This window comes from Anopheles coustani, chromosome 2 (assembly GCF_943734705.1).
Source record: "Anopheles coustani chromosome 2, idAnoCousDA_361_x.2, whole genome shotgun sequence".
NCBI lineage: Eukaryota > Metazoa > Arthropoda > Insecta > Diptera > Culicidae > Anopheles > Anopheles coustani.
The window spans coordinates 13,197,538-13,214,429 of NC_071289.1; the positions used below are offsets into that span (position 1 = coordinate 13,197,538).

Sequence of the window (16,892 nt, forward strand, 5' to 3'; positions counted from 1 at the left end):
CGCCGTGGACACACGCACCGCCCCGGTACGATCCGTTCGCATCCCGTTGGCTTTTGTCTCCGGTCCATTCAGCAGACTTCGGAGCGCTTCCACATCTCGACCTAAACATCATCAGCCTAACAGCAGCAACATTACGCCACCACCCGCTGCGGAAAGATTGTGTGCCGTAGCCATATTCGTCTGTCCCTCTCCACTCCTCTTGGGCAAGGATTATTTGTAGCATGTTTAGAATTTTAACGGAAAAGCGGCCACCGTCGGGCGGCAGAAAGTGTACCACCCAGCACTTCTGAAGCCGTTCTGCTTGCTGCTGCATCTGGAAGTGACGGTCAAATATGGCGCAATATAAAAAGGTTGATTTTTAATAGCTGCTTCCTGTCATTTATGTGCGGTCTGGGATTCACAGGGCAAACCAGTCCCGCAGGGAGTTTATGATTCTGTGAGGAAAGAGAAAAAATGGCATTAAATTACTCATCCAAGGAAGATTGCTTCCATTAAATTAAACTAACGATTCTTGGAGTAGGTTTCCTCAAAACAAAAAGAACTGTTAAAAGGAAATTTAAATTCAGCTCTTTCCGTAGCTTCATCGAACGTCAATTATTAGTTGTTTTATTATTTTAAAGTTTTGAGTATTTGTTGATAAAGTTATTTTTTTCTGATAAAATGTCTTTACTTTACATTCGTACCATAAATTATGTGAAATCAAAAGATCATATATAAAAAACCATAACGTGCAAAAAGAAACTCCTATTGTTTAAAAGAACCACAGCCCACACTCTGCTTATGATCATTTTTCTTGTTTTTACTCCACGGGCAACCGACGCTGAAACAATTCGTCGCGTCACGAAAGTTTCCAAACCAAACCACCCAAGAAAAATACCTCAAAGACCTCAACAAGAAACGGGTGTGCATTATTCTAATTAAACTATTAATCATCAGGATAAATGATTGTGTTTTTCCTGTTTCGGTTGGCGGCGCAGATTGGAGAACCCCCGCGCGGCCTGAAGGGTTATTATTTTTCTTCCCGCCCACCTCGAGACCAACCTGAGGGAAACTCCAGGGTTTTCCTGTGACAGGCGTAGCGTATCATCAACCAGGCCGGACTCTATGGCTGGAGGAACGAAGTTGTTGAAGGTGATAAAGATGGTGGTGGTGTCTAGGCTTGCCACCAATAGGAAGCTTTGGGTCGAGGTTTGGGAATTCTTTTGCAAGAAAAAGTGAAACGATGTGATGCGGGAAAAAAAGATCCAACAGGCGCCGGTCAACACTGGACACTACCATGACTCAAAAGAAAGAGAGAGCGAGAGATAGCATGTTTGAAGCTTGCCATCCCAGAAAAGGGTTTTCCCGTGGCGAGCATAGGCTAAAACTGCTCGCTGGGGACCCATTTTCTTATCAACTCGGTAGCTTGGGTCCACTTGTGTGGCCAATTTTCTTTTTCGTCCGAGTGCCTCGACGAAGTGGAGCTGCTTCAATTCCAATCTTCTGGAGAAATATTTAAAAGAACTTTAAGGTGATGATATTTTTGAGATTTTCAAAGGAAGGTGGAAGAAAGGCACTATTTGCTACTTTAAAAAGAAAAACTGTAACTATTAATATCAAACAAATTTTCATTGAAATTAGCTCATTTAATCATTTGATTACTTGATTTCCCTTTTAAGTAATCATGTTGTAAGATAAAAGTAAATATATCGCCCGTACCACATATAAAGAAAAGAGCAAATTTGAAACTCTTTCTCTACCGAAATCCTACGTTTTGAGGAGTAAGTTCTTTTAAAAACTTTAATCCACCACTCTCGCATGTGTGAGCATGGTTGTTCCGAGAAGGTGTGACCATTTGTGTACGTGCAAAACTCAAAAGTTCCGTCTATCCTTTCCAAGTTGGAAGCGCTAACCCTCGTTGGTACGGAGTTTACTAAAAGGACCAACTTTATCGACCTTACTCCGGCACCGAACCTGCTCAAAATAGTGCACTGCACCTACGCCGAAAAGCCGAAAAACTTTCTACTGAAGATTTTCTTGACACCACTCACACCTTCCCGGTTGCCCGTTCGGTGATGCTCTGCTTTCTTCCATTTTGTTGGCCTTCTCTCCTGCGTGGTTTGGTAAGTTTTTGCCGGGGCAGAAATTAAAAGATTTATGGCGTTGACGAGTTTTTCTGACTTTTCGGTGGGGAAAATGGCGTGCTTCGGGTTTTCGGTGCTGTGTGCTCGGAAAGTGCCGGCGCGTGGGGCAAGCGTTTCGTGTTTATTGTTTTGCTTGAACTGACAGCGACAAAACGAACGAATCTCAGGAAGCGGTGAAGTTAACCTTAGGAAATAAATAAAAACATCGTTGTGCTGTGCGAAGAAAACAAAGTTTTCCGATTAGTTTTGCCTAGAATTATTGGAAAATTTTGGAAAAATTGTGCTTTTATCCATATGAATAGGGACGTAGATATACCCTTCCTTATATCACGATGAATAAAAGGGGTCACATTTCACTATCATGAATATAGTATATCCGAGTAAAATATTAAAGTAACAACATATCACATATTTATCGAGCGAACACAAATCTAAAAAGGATCATGCGCCTCCATTAAGTTGAAACAAGAGATGAAGACACAATCAACCAATCCCGTGAAAAACAAAGATAAAAAAACACAAACGAAAGAAAATAATTTTAAATTAAAGAATCTCGCTTACAAGAGGAAACAACATCTTTTAATGAACACTAGAAAAACCCCGTGTGTTTATTGCGCATGTCCCCACTTTTCTCTACCTCCAGCATCGACTATTTGGAGCGAGAGGATACGGTTGGATTAAAAGGTAACCTTTTGCAGAATTGAGCAGTCCAATGGCCGGCAGAAATCCACTCGCAACAGCGTAGCGAAATACATACGACCAGTTCCAATATTCATACACAGCGAATGTATCGCTTGAGTGGCTTATTAACGTGCGGAGAGCCAAGCGGTAGACTAGGGGAAGACAAAGACGCAAATCCTAGTGGAATGAGGAGTGCCAAATCCACCGACGAGTGGCCAGTCGAGCATGTACTCGAAAGGTACACGACCACCTACGCGGCCAGTCCACGGAACGGCCCACTGGCAAACATGGAACATCGGCAACGGAATGTTACGAAAATGCCCACTACAGTAGCTGGCCGGTGGGTGACTTCCGGGAGACAGTTCGTCAGTCGGTTCGTGGCACGGTGGCGTTCCATTTCAACGACGCTCACGTACCGGCCGCCATCGGTGTGGATGAGCTTCCAACGCTTCCAAGTACGCACGAACAAGGAATGGTGGTGTTCTAAGCATCCTTATCCTTCACTTTCGCCCCACCAGGACACGGGAACCCGAGCAGGACACGCGGGCTCCACGCCGTGGGGGGAAAGGAAACCACACCGGCAGAGGAAAGGGAAAGAGAACGGGAGGAAAGCAAGCAGGGCGGGAAAAAGGTTCATCAGCAGCAGCAGCAGCAGTCATTTTGGGGATTTGGAAATTTCAGTTTGATTGGATGGGAAGTAATCCGTTTATCGAAGTTCGAACATGGATGGACTTAATTTTCAATCCTCAATTCACGCAGCCAATGGGAGGTTTTCTACCGGGCCCGGCCTGCCACCCGAGCTGGTACTACGTCGAAAGGTAACCGGGAACGGCACATGGAGGAGTAAGGACCGGAGGAGTCGTACGATTTTGTCAACCCTTGTCACTTATGCCAGAGGGGGGATATTCGTACATGTCGTCGGTGTGTGTTTGAGTGTATTTGATGGAGGGAATGTGGTTTCGAAATATGTCAATCGAGGCCGCCTGTCGAGCGTCGGAAGGAAGTCCGGGGTGCCACTGGCGAAATCCGTAATGGCGGCCAACGTGCTGATCCGCTGTGGGTGAGGGCGGACTCCGTCGTTGTCTGCCAACCCGTGCAGACAGCATTCTCCGAACGCTAACCAGCGTAGTGTGTATATTCGTCCGTGCGTGTGTGACGAATTCTATGCCCTCTAATCTCCGGGCCATTTGCGTGCATAGATTTTACAGAGTAACACCCCCGTGATGATGGAACCGATCGGTTATCAGGTGTTCAGGGGGGCAACTATGGACGCGCATGCTACTGCAAATGGTGAAGATAAGATCTGGGGGAGAAAATTGTTATAACGTGCTCAATAAAAATGGTGTAAATCATCATTATCTGAATGTCAACACAAATAAAAGTAGATATCGTTACTTGAACAAAAGTATTATATCCATTGAAAAACATTTAATTACTTACAATGTAAATTGTAGTCTAACAAAGTGAAAAGATTAAGAAATACATTAGATTCTATCAATCAAAGTCTGATCTAAAATAGAATCCCAAGCCTTTTTACCGTCACCAGTACCTTTTCAGCCTTGCCCATCTTCTAGCAAATGCGATTGCTCATTCTTGGCACAGTCCCGTCCTCCCCCCCCCCCCCCCCCCTACGCTTCAATTGACCAAATCCTACACATCCTATCGAAAACCCCAACATACCAATCAGCATTTCGACCGATGCATGGTCAGAGAACTGTAAATATAGGAACATTTGCCACAAGCTAAGCGTCGTACACAGGACGCTTCGTCTCTCCCGAACCACTGGAATCCTGGATGACGATACCGGTGCACCTGAACACCTTCACCGGGCATTCCGACCGACCAAACGGTCAACAATGGCATTCCGGTTCCGTTCGTACGCTTACGGGATTTGCACCGAACGCATAGGAATTCGGTTGTGTATGTGTGGCCCATTCAAACCCAATCGGTAGCCCAAGGATAAGCACATTTGCAATACGGTTAAAATATTCAATCCTGTACAACATTGGATGACTTTCATCGGTGGCCGGCGAACACGTTTGTGCCAAGTAAATAGATAGTACAGGTTTCCGTTTTTCCTCGGAAAGAAAAGTTTCCTTTCACCGAAATACTGTTACAGGTTGTCCAAGCATTACTAACAAGATGGACAAATAGAACTCGGGGCACTACCGGCAACCGGATAAACAAGTAATCATCCGGTCAAATACTGGCTTCTCGGTCCGTCGAGATTTTCGACACTGTCTCGGTGATTGGTTTGTATGCTTTTGCGGAGGCTCATCGGTTGCAATTGGCCGCACAGAGTAAACGCGCCTGATGTTTAACTAAGGTTTCACCCTGCGTGCGTTCCTTGCATCAGTCAAAGTTCGTACGTAGAGCGTCACTGGTGCACTGCAAGTGTTTGCAGATCTTTGATTTAATTAGGAAAACAAACACTCCACTGGGTTCTCAAAGACTGGGCAAAGAAAACAACTCAATCAACATCCAGTGCCAGGTTTGGTTGTGTTACGTCGGGGACATCAGAGCTTGAGATAGGTTTGCATTTCAACCTCACCCCCAGGGTTTTGCGCAACACGACGTAGGGGATCAGCTATCCGAATTCGGTACGGTTCGGTCGCAACGGTCGTCCCTACGGTGAAGATAATTCAATAAATAATTTATGCAATAAATTTTCACTTAAATCAGATCAAGTACAACTTTTAGCACCCTTCTCAACACGGAGAGAGACTCCCTGCTTCCCTTAGCGATTTGGGTTGCGGCGGGTGGATGGACGACGACCATGATGATGTTGATGGTGATGATGATGATGATGATGTTGGTGATGTGGTCCCTGGTGACTTTTTGATGGGCTCGGCACCGGCCCCCGAAGCTGCTGCAATGCTTCCGACGCACACGAATATGAACGTTTTTCCGAGGGGTGCAATGGCCAACCACCCCTACACGTTCGCCGAGCGACCCAAGGGACATTTGCTGCTAAACTGGGATTCATTTGCTTCGGTGGCGCGGGAAATGGCCTCGGGGGACCATTTCCTACTTGAGCAATTTTTGAACAGGACGCGGTGCAGTTACCACCCATCGGCTACATACATACGGATGTTCCGACGTTCGACCCGCGAGGGACGTTGACTTCCGGTCGGAAGACGCGCAACTAACGAATCTCGGCCGCACGCAATTGCGAACGCTGTGCCACGCCGCGTGCTTGTAACGCGGGATTGTTCTAATTTATTATTCAATTATCATCATCGTCGTGTCGGGTGGCCGTTGTCATCGTCGGTATAAACACCCCCGCCGCCCAAGCCCCGGTGGTGTTGGGTACATCATCTTTCGCGTCCTCATCAACTGGGGGAGTGGAAAACCCTCCAGCCCAACAGGGTGAAAATCGATGAAAATTTTTCTAGCTCAGCAAGAAAGAAAAAAAAGAGAAATAGTCATCCTGCATCGTCTGTTACACTGGGTTGGCAAAAACCGACACCCTCTTCGTTGCAAAGGAGAACACCCTACAAGTAGACAAGGGGGTGTTGCACGTGATTCGGCGGGCAGGGGAGAACATTCGGTAGTATATGGAATCAAATTTAAGTTGATTGCCACAATATGGTTTACGTTTTCAAAATTCAATTATCGAGCAGACGGTTTACGGGGCCCATCCGGTAGCAGTTTGTTTCCGAAGGTTCAGGTTTGTTTTTGCGTGTTTTTATTAGGCAAACTGTCAGTGACCCCCTGATTAGCGTTGATTTAGGGTGGGCAAGTTTACTTGCTATTTGAAGGAATTGGGAAATGGCAGGGTTAGGAATATGTGCCAAGGATTTTTCGCCACATTTACCCATCGGGTTACCTAGCGTGGTGTTTCCGATTCAAGCCTTGCATTGGACACTACATATCATGCAATCCATTAGGATGTTAAGTGCTATGTTCCTGCAACATGAAACGTGGAAGACTGAGGCAGTCTGGCAAGTGAGAAGAATCATAATATTGAATTCATTGATTTAAATCCTCACTAACAGTTTTTATAACGTCTTTTTTACTTGAATTCTTAACAGCGATTCGATTCTCAAAAGGATGAATGAGTGAATCCTCGTTACAGATTCAAATAGTTGGGGTGACTATTAACTCTTTTACTCGCTTTTGGATTCCGAAAAATGATTCGACCACTTTTAAGATTCGAATCCCTGTGGCGACAAAAAAGAGGTTATTATTCTCATCATTCATAGACGAAATGTTTTTCGCTGGCAGAACATTAGAGCTTCCGGTGGATCAAGTGTTTCAAGCGTGGGTACCAGCAATGTGTATGTTTCCATTCCTCATCAAATACTTTCCAAGCTGTGAAAGCAATTATGGAGGACTGCCGCGACTCGATTGCCATGATTGGTTCGCACGGTCCATCGGGAATGCAGGCGAAGTTGTTATATGTACGATAAACCATAAGCAAGGTCCCATGACTAATTAAAATCAACACATCGTACCAACACCTTGCCCAGGATTTTGGTTCATTGACAAACGTATTCGTATACCGCCTAATTCCTACTGCCTTCCTCTCGACCCTTCAACCGTCCAAATAGAACCGGGAATCCTTTCTATCATTAAATAAATCCTCTTAATGGAACGAACTACTCACCATGAACAATCTCGACCACCGGTGGTCCCCCGGCACACCCCGCACTCAAGCTGCTCGGTGAGGTGTGTAAAAACTCAATTTCCTACACTGACCCACACTCACGCTCGCCCGCTTGGCCGCCTAAATCGTGCGCAAATCCGATAATCCGTAATGAGCCATATGGAGAAAAAAAAAGGTAAATGAATTCGCCGCAGCGGGCGGTAGGTGACAGGTCCTGGGGATTTGCTGGACTTTCCCGAGGCACTTCGTAGGTTAAACCAATGCGGCTAGGCACAGAAAGAAGTCCCGCAAGTGCCTCGGTAAAGTGTAAACGAAAACCAGAAACAACGAAACAACGAACATTGGTCTGTACTGCACCAAGATGGGCTTACTCACTTTCCCATGCGCCCCTGTCTCTCTCAGGAAGGGATTAAAATGTTTATGAAAATTACTTTCACCGATCGTAAATGGTGACGCCGTTGACACCAGGAGTTTGTTTTCAAGGATTTCTTGGTTTCCCAACCAAACCAGGGCATGCAGGCAATAGTGAAGGGAAGAGTGTAAGCCACACACCAGACTCATCTTCTCTTATCACGCGCGGAGGGATGGACGATCGTATTTTAATTGAGTTTTGCAATGATTACATTTTTGATGCGCAACATCTTCCCCGTCAGAATTAAAGCCTGCATAGTTTTCCGTGTGAGTGAACGACACAGGACCCCCAGGTTTGCGCGTTCGAGGAATGCGCGATCCGGATAAGATTGATTTTTACCATGAAAAAGATTGCTCCTCAAGCAGGGTGGCTTTACATCACATGGACAAAGATGAAGAACACGATGCACAACAAATAGCAAAAAGCCCTTATTGCACAGTTCATCCTGCCAATACGACGTCCCTGTGACTCCTGCTGGGCAATAGCTACATCTTTACAAAAAAAAAAGGATTCCCAAAAGGGACAATGCTTTTAATATTCCTTCTAACGTGGAGAGTATTTTCCGGCAATGTCCCCGCTAAGCATGCTTGCTGCGGTGTGAAGATGTCATGCCGTGCAGGTGGAATGTTTTCCCCGCTTTATCTCGGGGATATGCGAGTCAAGGGTAATGCGATTTTATTATAGGGCATATTTGCAGCTTAAGCGCAGCCGAATACCATGGGTTTAGCCAGGTGTGACACTTGGTGGCAATAACAAAAGAGATCACCATGGACAAGGCAGGCTGGGAAATTACTTATTTCCCGAGCGACAACGCCAATCTAATTGGATACGAAATTGTTCATCTAAAATATTCTAATATCTTTTATTATATGCCTTGTTCCTGATGGTATGTCTACAAAGAAGAAAACAAAAGAACTTAGTATAAACAATCTAGAAAGCTCTCTTTTCCCAGATTAATCTCCAGCTTTACAGATTTATTTCATCTTATTGAGGTCCGAGTTCAACATACTGAGAAACCAATGAGTATAATTTGAAATGAAAATACTTTAAGTAAGTACATACCAAACAAATTAAAACCCGTCATGGCGAGTCACTCTCTAGGCTTCTCGTGAAGCATGGCACACGGCTCAGCCAATGGTCACCTTTGTTGGTGAATGATTTATAGTTTGTATTTGCCACCATCCGGAATGACACGTGAGAAAAGAACCGAACGGACCGGCGGACTGTGTTGCATTCGGTTGGTTGGTTCGCGGTACGCACAGAGAGCTCCGGGGACTCCGGGACGAGGAGCGAATCCCAGCGATTCTCTGCGGAGGGCATAAGCCAGCAGCAGGAAAAAAGTGACACAAGGTAACCTCATTAATATGGATTAAGAAGGCGAAGAGATCAGGCAACGCGTTCTAAGAATCTGACAGGTACCATGAACCCCTGTATCCCCCCTCGTCGCTCCGCCATCCCATCTTTGTTAAAGCACATCTTTATGACCCAGTAGGGAGGTGCGACCAATAATATTTGGTAAAGGTCTGAGGTGTGAAAACTCAAATTTAATGATGCACAACAGCGTCACGCAACCTCCTGCCTTCAATCCAACGATGGTTGACCGAACCGGATCGGAGGCCATAACCACCGTTGTAACCACATTAGCGATCGGCGTTCTGTAAGCAACCGGGTAGAAGACCAGAATTTTGCCAGAGCAACGACGCACTTTGAGTTCCTGGACTGTGGCTAATCAAGGAGGTGTTTGGTACCGAGCCCGTTTTGACACTTTCAACCATCATTAACGTGACGGTTAGTGAACGTGTGTGTGTGTGTGTGTGTATGTATATCATGATTAATTTGCACCCAAACTGTTCCGACCGCTCGGGTTGCAAAGGGAAAGAAAATAGCCACAAGAAACCCTTTTTCACTTGGATTGTCCTACTTCCTTCATATCTAGCCATCGAGGGAAGATAAGTGGAATGAGGGCAGGTCCGTCGGTTCTTCGGGTGTACCCGGAATCTTCCTTGAATAAGACAGATGAGCCGGTCGCGAGTGAGAAGGAAGTAATAATTCATCTTCCATTCATGGGTCCATGTGATGTACCCGATAAAAAAAGAAGAAGAAAAAAAGCCCAAAACCAGGTCTGTCCGTGGTGGCCAATGCTGCCAAGCAGTCTGGGTGCGTCATCGTATCTGGCCCCTGTTCAAACCGATAAAAGCCACAGTTCGAACTGGGAAAATAGTCACAAATATTGATTTGTGCTACCTACTTATTGCTTATTGAACAGAAAATTGGATTGCTCTAGTTTCATACTCAACATTTTTGATAGGAAATTTGGGTTTCATTACTATCAAAATTGGTTATAGCTTAGAAAAAAAAATAAGGATACATTTTGCCGAAGAACATTTAACGTGTAGAAATATATTCATTTGTTTTCTGTTCAAAATTAAGTGTTAGATTCACATGGTTCCGAAAAGCCAGGGAAGGCAATTCCGGAAAAAGCCTGTAGCATTCGAACCCCCGTCAAGTACGTAGGCAAAGGTCCTTAATCGAGGACACTTTTATACCAACCAGGTAAAAATGCTCATACCCAAGCTTCCACCTTCCGTCGGACGTTTTGGTTTGGGTCATTATCCTGTTTTCACACGTGAATTTTCCGGTTCGTCCTTCAGATATTTAACGTGCGTCCTGACTGATCCTTTTCCTACTCGAAAACGGAGAGTTTTCAATCGGTCCTTTTCCACGATCCGGTTTGTCAACCGTCCCACAGATCGTTTTCGCTTTTTTTGTTTTCGCTTAGCTTTGCGTCTTTGCATTATTTCTTGCCAAAAATGTGTACTCCTTTTGGCACATCTTTGCACCTTGTTCGCATCCGAACTTTCCACCTCGTCATCGCTGACCCGATCCCACACACAAACACACATCCCCGGGTTTCTAGCGCATGCGGCCGGAACGAATTGGGAATGCAAAGGGCTGAAGATGGAGACGATCAAAAAGGACTCCTCAAAAAGGGGTTCTAGGAAACTAAGAGGGAGGGAGAGAGAGGACGCAAAAAACGCACCGGTGTTTGCTGGTGCACGCAGAATTCTTGCACAAAAGGAAGCCTGTGTTCTTGGAAATATTAGGTTTCAAATAATTGCTACCATCGCCTTCCACCACCCCCGACTTCTCGGCTCGAGAGCGTGAGAGGATGCCGGCGGGGAGATCTGCTGCTCGACTGCGAAAAAAAAAGATCGACACAGAGATGAGGTCGGCGGATCCAGCGAGGACATGGTTCACAGGCAAAGCATATTGCTGCGCAGCAGAAAATAGGAAACCAATCCTCTGCTCAGCGAGGGCCATCAAAAACTGGCACATAGGAAGATACACCGGTATGGAAACCGGCGAGGGAAAATAAAACGATCCTACTTCGAAACATTGCATACCCCGGACGTGCGCTGTCAGAAGGAAGGCGAAGCATGCCGAGCCGAGACGTTTCGTGTCCTGAAGGGTTTTCATTTCGATTTTGTATTCCATCACATTTTTCTCTGTGCTTTGGTTTCCTCCAACATGCCAACGTGGGCTGATCTTGCAGGTCTTTCGCAGGAGGATGTAAGCCTCTTTCGATGGGCAAAAGAAAAACTCTCCACGGGACAGCGTCATGGAGTCTTGCCAGGATCTTGGGCTCAAGATGCTCCGTCTTTCTTTGTGCTGTCGTTTTCATCGCCACCTTTCCGCACCGTCCGTCCGTCTACCGCACACTTGGTGGGAGTAGTGTATCCTTTTCCACTACCCCTGGCTGCCGAAGAGTGCTGGCCGTGCAGCAAGATTCAATCGGATTGAGCCCGGAGTTCAAGTGCACCGACGGCCACGGTGCAGTAGTTGTTGCGTGTGCTTTGTTGTACCGTATTGTTCTCCACGGATGAGAGACAATCTCGACAAACATCCGTAATCGGATGGAGGTACGGTTTGATGGGATGGACGAATTCATTACCAGTTGATTATCTGTTATTATGCACTGGAATAGTTCTGGTAAGTTCTGACTCAGTACCGGAGAATGTTTGTATTACCTGCAAACCATGAAAAAAGAGGCTGATGTTACAATCATAATTTACACCATTTACTTACGCACGCTTCCAACTCCCCAGCTTGTATCGTTAAAGCTAAATGAAGGGGACTGAGCTGCGGTTATTACTGTAAATTAAATTTTATAAATCACATCGCAGAATACACTGGGGAGTTTGTAGAACTAAACGCTTGCTGGAATCGAAGGATTAGAAATATATACGAAACGACACACAAACGTAATTGAAGTGAACCCTTTTGCCTCTAAACTGCGAATACTCCGGTTTCCACTTGGGCCACGGGAAGAGGAGCGCATACCTCAATCAGACATATCCTTCAGGACGCGAGGGGGCATGACGAGAAATTCTGATCCATCCGGGAAGGACTGAGAATATGAAAATTACGCTCCTTGAACCGATTTCCGAACCGTTCGGGGGCGTAACGTGTCAATCAACCGTGCATTGTGTATTTTTCCCTTTTTTGTTTTCCCTCTTTCCGTAGGCTCGCAACAAACAACATTTACACAACCCGTGTGCAGGCGCGGGAAGGTTTGTCTCACGATAGCCGGGACGATTAGAAGCAGCGAAAATGGGGCGCTAGAAGGGAACCCTGATGTTGGTGCAGTGATAACATCAGCCATAACAACATCAGCAGTCGGGTTCTCAGTAATTACAATCATATTCCAGTTCGAACTTCTTGAGTTAGTTTGGTAGGGGAACATGGGGTGGACCACATTCGGAGTTTTCCAAACCTTCAATAAACTGCCTCGCAGGTTTCGGGCGAATATCAAATGACGCTCGTTGGCCCTCCCGGGAACAGTAGGAGTTGCTCCTGAAACCGCCGACGATAGCGGCTAGAGTTCCTGTCAGGAGGAGGTTACACCGCACGAAACTTTAGCTAAAAGAACTTCGCCGCAAACGAATCCAACCAATTTTCGCTCGTCGGCGCAAGGACAAAACAGTCAACCCCATCTGCCGATTCGACGACTTTCTGGCTGATTCGATGACCAGGGGTGGTGGTGCGAAACACTACGCGGCCCCGCTGGGGCACCATGATGCAATCAACCGTAACAAGTTGAACACCGATTCAAGGAGACACAATCCGCAGGAGGGAGACTACCGGCATAACGAAGCCGACCCCAGCATCCCTCCGAGGTCCGCCGGAACATGTAATTAAGCGTAGGGAAATTAATTGCGCCATGATTACGGTCCTTCAGCACAACTAATCACGCCTGCCGACGGCCGAGATGGACCGTCATCAACATGCTGCACTCCTGTCCGCACTCCTATTGCCACCATAACGTCAACGTTGTGTCGCCAAGCGTCGACTGGGCTGTGGGTTGACGAAGGGAGGCGTGTTTTTCGGTGTTGATTTGAAAACAATTTACCCTCCATGCCAGCTCCCTCGCAAATATGGCGAATCTGCTTGGGAAGAGTGCGTTCAGGATTATGTGCTTCAATAAAACGGTACGAAACATACAAAAAGGTTAGTCCTCAAGACATATTACGCCAAATTTATGAATGCACTTCTTGACAATCAGGTTAACTCCAAAAAAATTGCTTAAGGAACCTGTTCATTGTCAAGGTAAATGGAACTGAATTCACTACACTTTACTACGCCCACTAAAGCAACTTCAATAACCTTTACAACCGAGTGTCCTTTTTGATCGCTTCAATTTTCTTCAATGAATGTCCTTAAGCCGCTAATATTCTTTCCACAACGTGAAACACAATGTTTGGGTGTGTTCCATGTGACATTGTTGAGCAAAACGGTTATGTTGAATCGATTCGGATTAGGAAAGCATTCCCAATCGCTCACTGGTTCCAGGTAAAGATTGAGATCAAAGATATCATCAGTGGTCACGGTCAGTGAAGATCGCCATCACACGTGAACCATACTTGCCCGTGGCAAACCGATGCCACCTTTGATGAATGAAATTCATTGAAAAACCTTAAGCGTTCTTTATTGCATCCTAGGCAGAGGATTTTGTATTTTTTTTTTCATAACTATTCTTCGTCATTAAATTCTACCATGGCAATTGAGCTTGTTTCGTAGAAGGCAAACATCCTCACGGTAGGCCAAAGTGGAAAATTAAAAGAAAAATGCGAGAAGAGATCCGAAAAAGTAAAGCATAAAAAAGAAGCTTTCCTTTTCAGTGCCCGGTTTTATTTCATCCTTGCAAAAGGCTAACGAAAAAGGGAAAAAAGAAGTGAAATCCATACATCAATGATTGTCTCAATTTTCCTTCATTCCACCACACCAGCAGGACGCCGTAATTTATGAGAAATAAGAGTACAAAAAAACTAAAGACCCACACAAAAGACCAAAACCTGACGGGAAGGTTTTCGGAACGGTTTGTTCAATGAATGTCACCAAATCGGGTAAAAACATTGATAATTTGAAAAGAAATCGAGCCGTTCAAATGGCCATCGATGATTCCATGAATTTTTCACCGGATGTTTGTCGTGATCAGTTCAAGAAGGAACATTCAACGGCTATTTTGCAGAGAAGAAGAACGAAATAATTGGCATGTAAGAGAGTCGGTAAGCTCAAAATTACGGATGTGTTTTAGTAAATTTCCTTTAAAAAGTTATGGTTCCAACTGAATGTTTATACCTAAGTTTACAGACAAGTTAAACTTTATCAGTCATTTATAGAGTCAAACAAATTATAATGATAAGGATTCTTAAAACGGTTCCGTACACGGTTCTAATGTGTCGGATACATCAAAACTGATGAACTTTATTGAATTCTAGGCAAACATAAAACCCATAACCACATGTGACTGACGTTTTGCGTGTACACAAGAATCTTGAATGTTGAACCATTTGAAATAACATCACACTTGGTATACAGGATACAGAATATATGTGCACATATTTTCAGCATCCTTTCGACTTTCCAGTGGATAAGAATAGTTTACGATGGCGAGCGGCTGCTATAGTTGATGTCGCCCGTTCGCATACCCGCGAGCAAATGATTCCCTTTAACGACCCGGCAGTAGAGGGTCGACCATAAAACCATCAAGTAATAAAATATAAAATGCTTCCAAATTTATGACACAGAAAAGTGATTCGAAAAAATCAAAAGCGAGCACGTCGTAAACCAGCAACACCGGATGATACCGTTTACTTTATGTGCGTTTTGGTTACAGCACTTTTGCTAGCGCGTATGTTTAGTGGAGGTTCGGTGGAGAAGGTTGATAAAAAAAAAGAAACATTGGGTGTGTAAAATATGGATGGGTCGAAATTCGGTTGCATGAAAGCACTTTTCATGCATCGGCGAATTGCTTAAAAAAGCGCTACGCATTTACGTTTTTGTACGGTGAAAATATCAAAACCGCGAAGGATCGAGAAGAAACCTACCGACTCACTTTAAGGTCCTCTTATCAACGATTCGCACGGGAAAGTATCGTGAATCATCATCGCACCATCCACCTCCGGACACCTCCAACCGACCAGTAAGATCATCCTGGCCATGTGAGCCAGCAAGAGGCAGTTATGAGGCGTTTGACAAGTCATCGAAATTAAAAACGTCGAAACTGTCGTGGAGTATAAAAGGAAAACCTCCCGGAAAAGGGTTAGTTAGCGGTATCGGCAAGAACGCACAATTTCGGCGAAAATGCTTTTAGAGGGGTATTGATTTTTTATCCCATTTCATAAAGGGCAATCGGACCAATTTTCTGAGATGACGGTTTACATTATGAATAGTTGCAGGGTAAAAACAATCTTTCTCGAGATGAAACAGTATGTTTTAGACTGCCTGTACACGGGTTGATATTAAATAACAAATTTTAGAGATAAAAATATCCATGATTCGATTTAAGCACAATTTAAGCAGCGATAAATCTTCAGCTAGAAAGAACATTGCTCGTACGTTGCTTATCATTGAACTAATTAAACCTAATCCTCGTTCTACGCCATTGCGAAATCTAAAGAAAGTTTTTTTTACTATGAACCAAGCTGCCAACTAATAAGATCCGATGGACAAGAAAGTGTTCCATTTTATATCGCGTAATTGCTGTTCGCATCCGGTGCGACGAATGCGAATGGCGAGAAATCGTCTCAGCCGTTCTTCAATTCAACCAGTTTACCCAATCCACAGAATTCGTGACGAACTTGCTTCTTTTTCAGCGTGTCTTATACCTTTTTAGTTTCTCCTCTAGAACACAAAGCATCCGTCCATTGGAGCAAAAAGTGGCCCGCATAAGGAAATGTGCAAACATTGCAAAATCTTCTCACCAATCTCCGCTGCTGAACGTCGAGATGTTCCGTCCCGAGTGTCCACCAGCCATTTCCGAACCGCGGGACGCGATGCTATCTCGCTCGATCTGATTTGCCCCTACGTCCGTCGCTTCCGCCCTGTGGCTTCACGGGAATGCGCTGGAAGTGAATGTGACAAATAATTGGAAAATTGGTATCGCTTACGCTGCTCCCCACAATCGTCAAACTACTGCACCTTCCCGTGTGGAGCCAGTCATCGCAAACATCCTGGACTGAGTCGATAGGGATGTTCCCTTGCATCTTCTTACCTCGTTCGGACCATGTTTCTCGGACCAGTTTTGCTTTGCTCAAATTGATTGCTGTGCAGCTGCTGCTTTGATCAGCGTCTTGCAACAATGCGAAAATTGTCTCATCGGCACTGATTAAATTAACGCTGACTTGGTTTTATTTTATTTCTTGTCCATCGCATGCCCTGTCAGATTCGTTCCCGGGGTTCCGGGGGAAGCTTTGCCGGTGGTAAGCAATGGTAAATTAGCTTTATTTGCACGAAGATACAGCACCGAATGGACTGCAATCGAAACGACAGTCTGGTCTTCAATGAAGATTGGTCTGAATCAATCTTCTTCGCACACGTGAAGTACTGTTTAGCTGATTTTACGACTGTCGCAGACGTATATTAGTGAGATTGTTCTGCTTGGAACGCATGAAAGATATGTTCCTACAAGCATTTTTGACTTTCTCTTCTTCTGGTGTGGTCTAAAAGAATAATACCAATAATACCTATAAAACAATAAACTTCTTTTATCGCGGTTAAAATTGAA

At 44.9% G+C, this 16,892-nt stretch overlaps 1 long non-coding RNA gene across 1 annotated transcript; it reads right to left on the bottom strand.

Annotated features, from left to right (window-relative positions):
- Window positions 1-373: 373 nt before the first annotated feature.
- Window positions 374-16,816, bottom strand: LOC131261912 (uncharacterized). Its single transcript, XR_009178209.1, has 3 exons — window positions 16,380-16,816; window positions 16,090-16,230; window positions 374-434 (listed from the first exon to the last, which is right to left on the bottom strand). It is a non-coding gene; the product is annotated as an uncharacterized LOC131261912 (long non-coding RNA).
- Window positions 16,817-16,892: the final 76 nt, after the last annotated feature.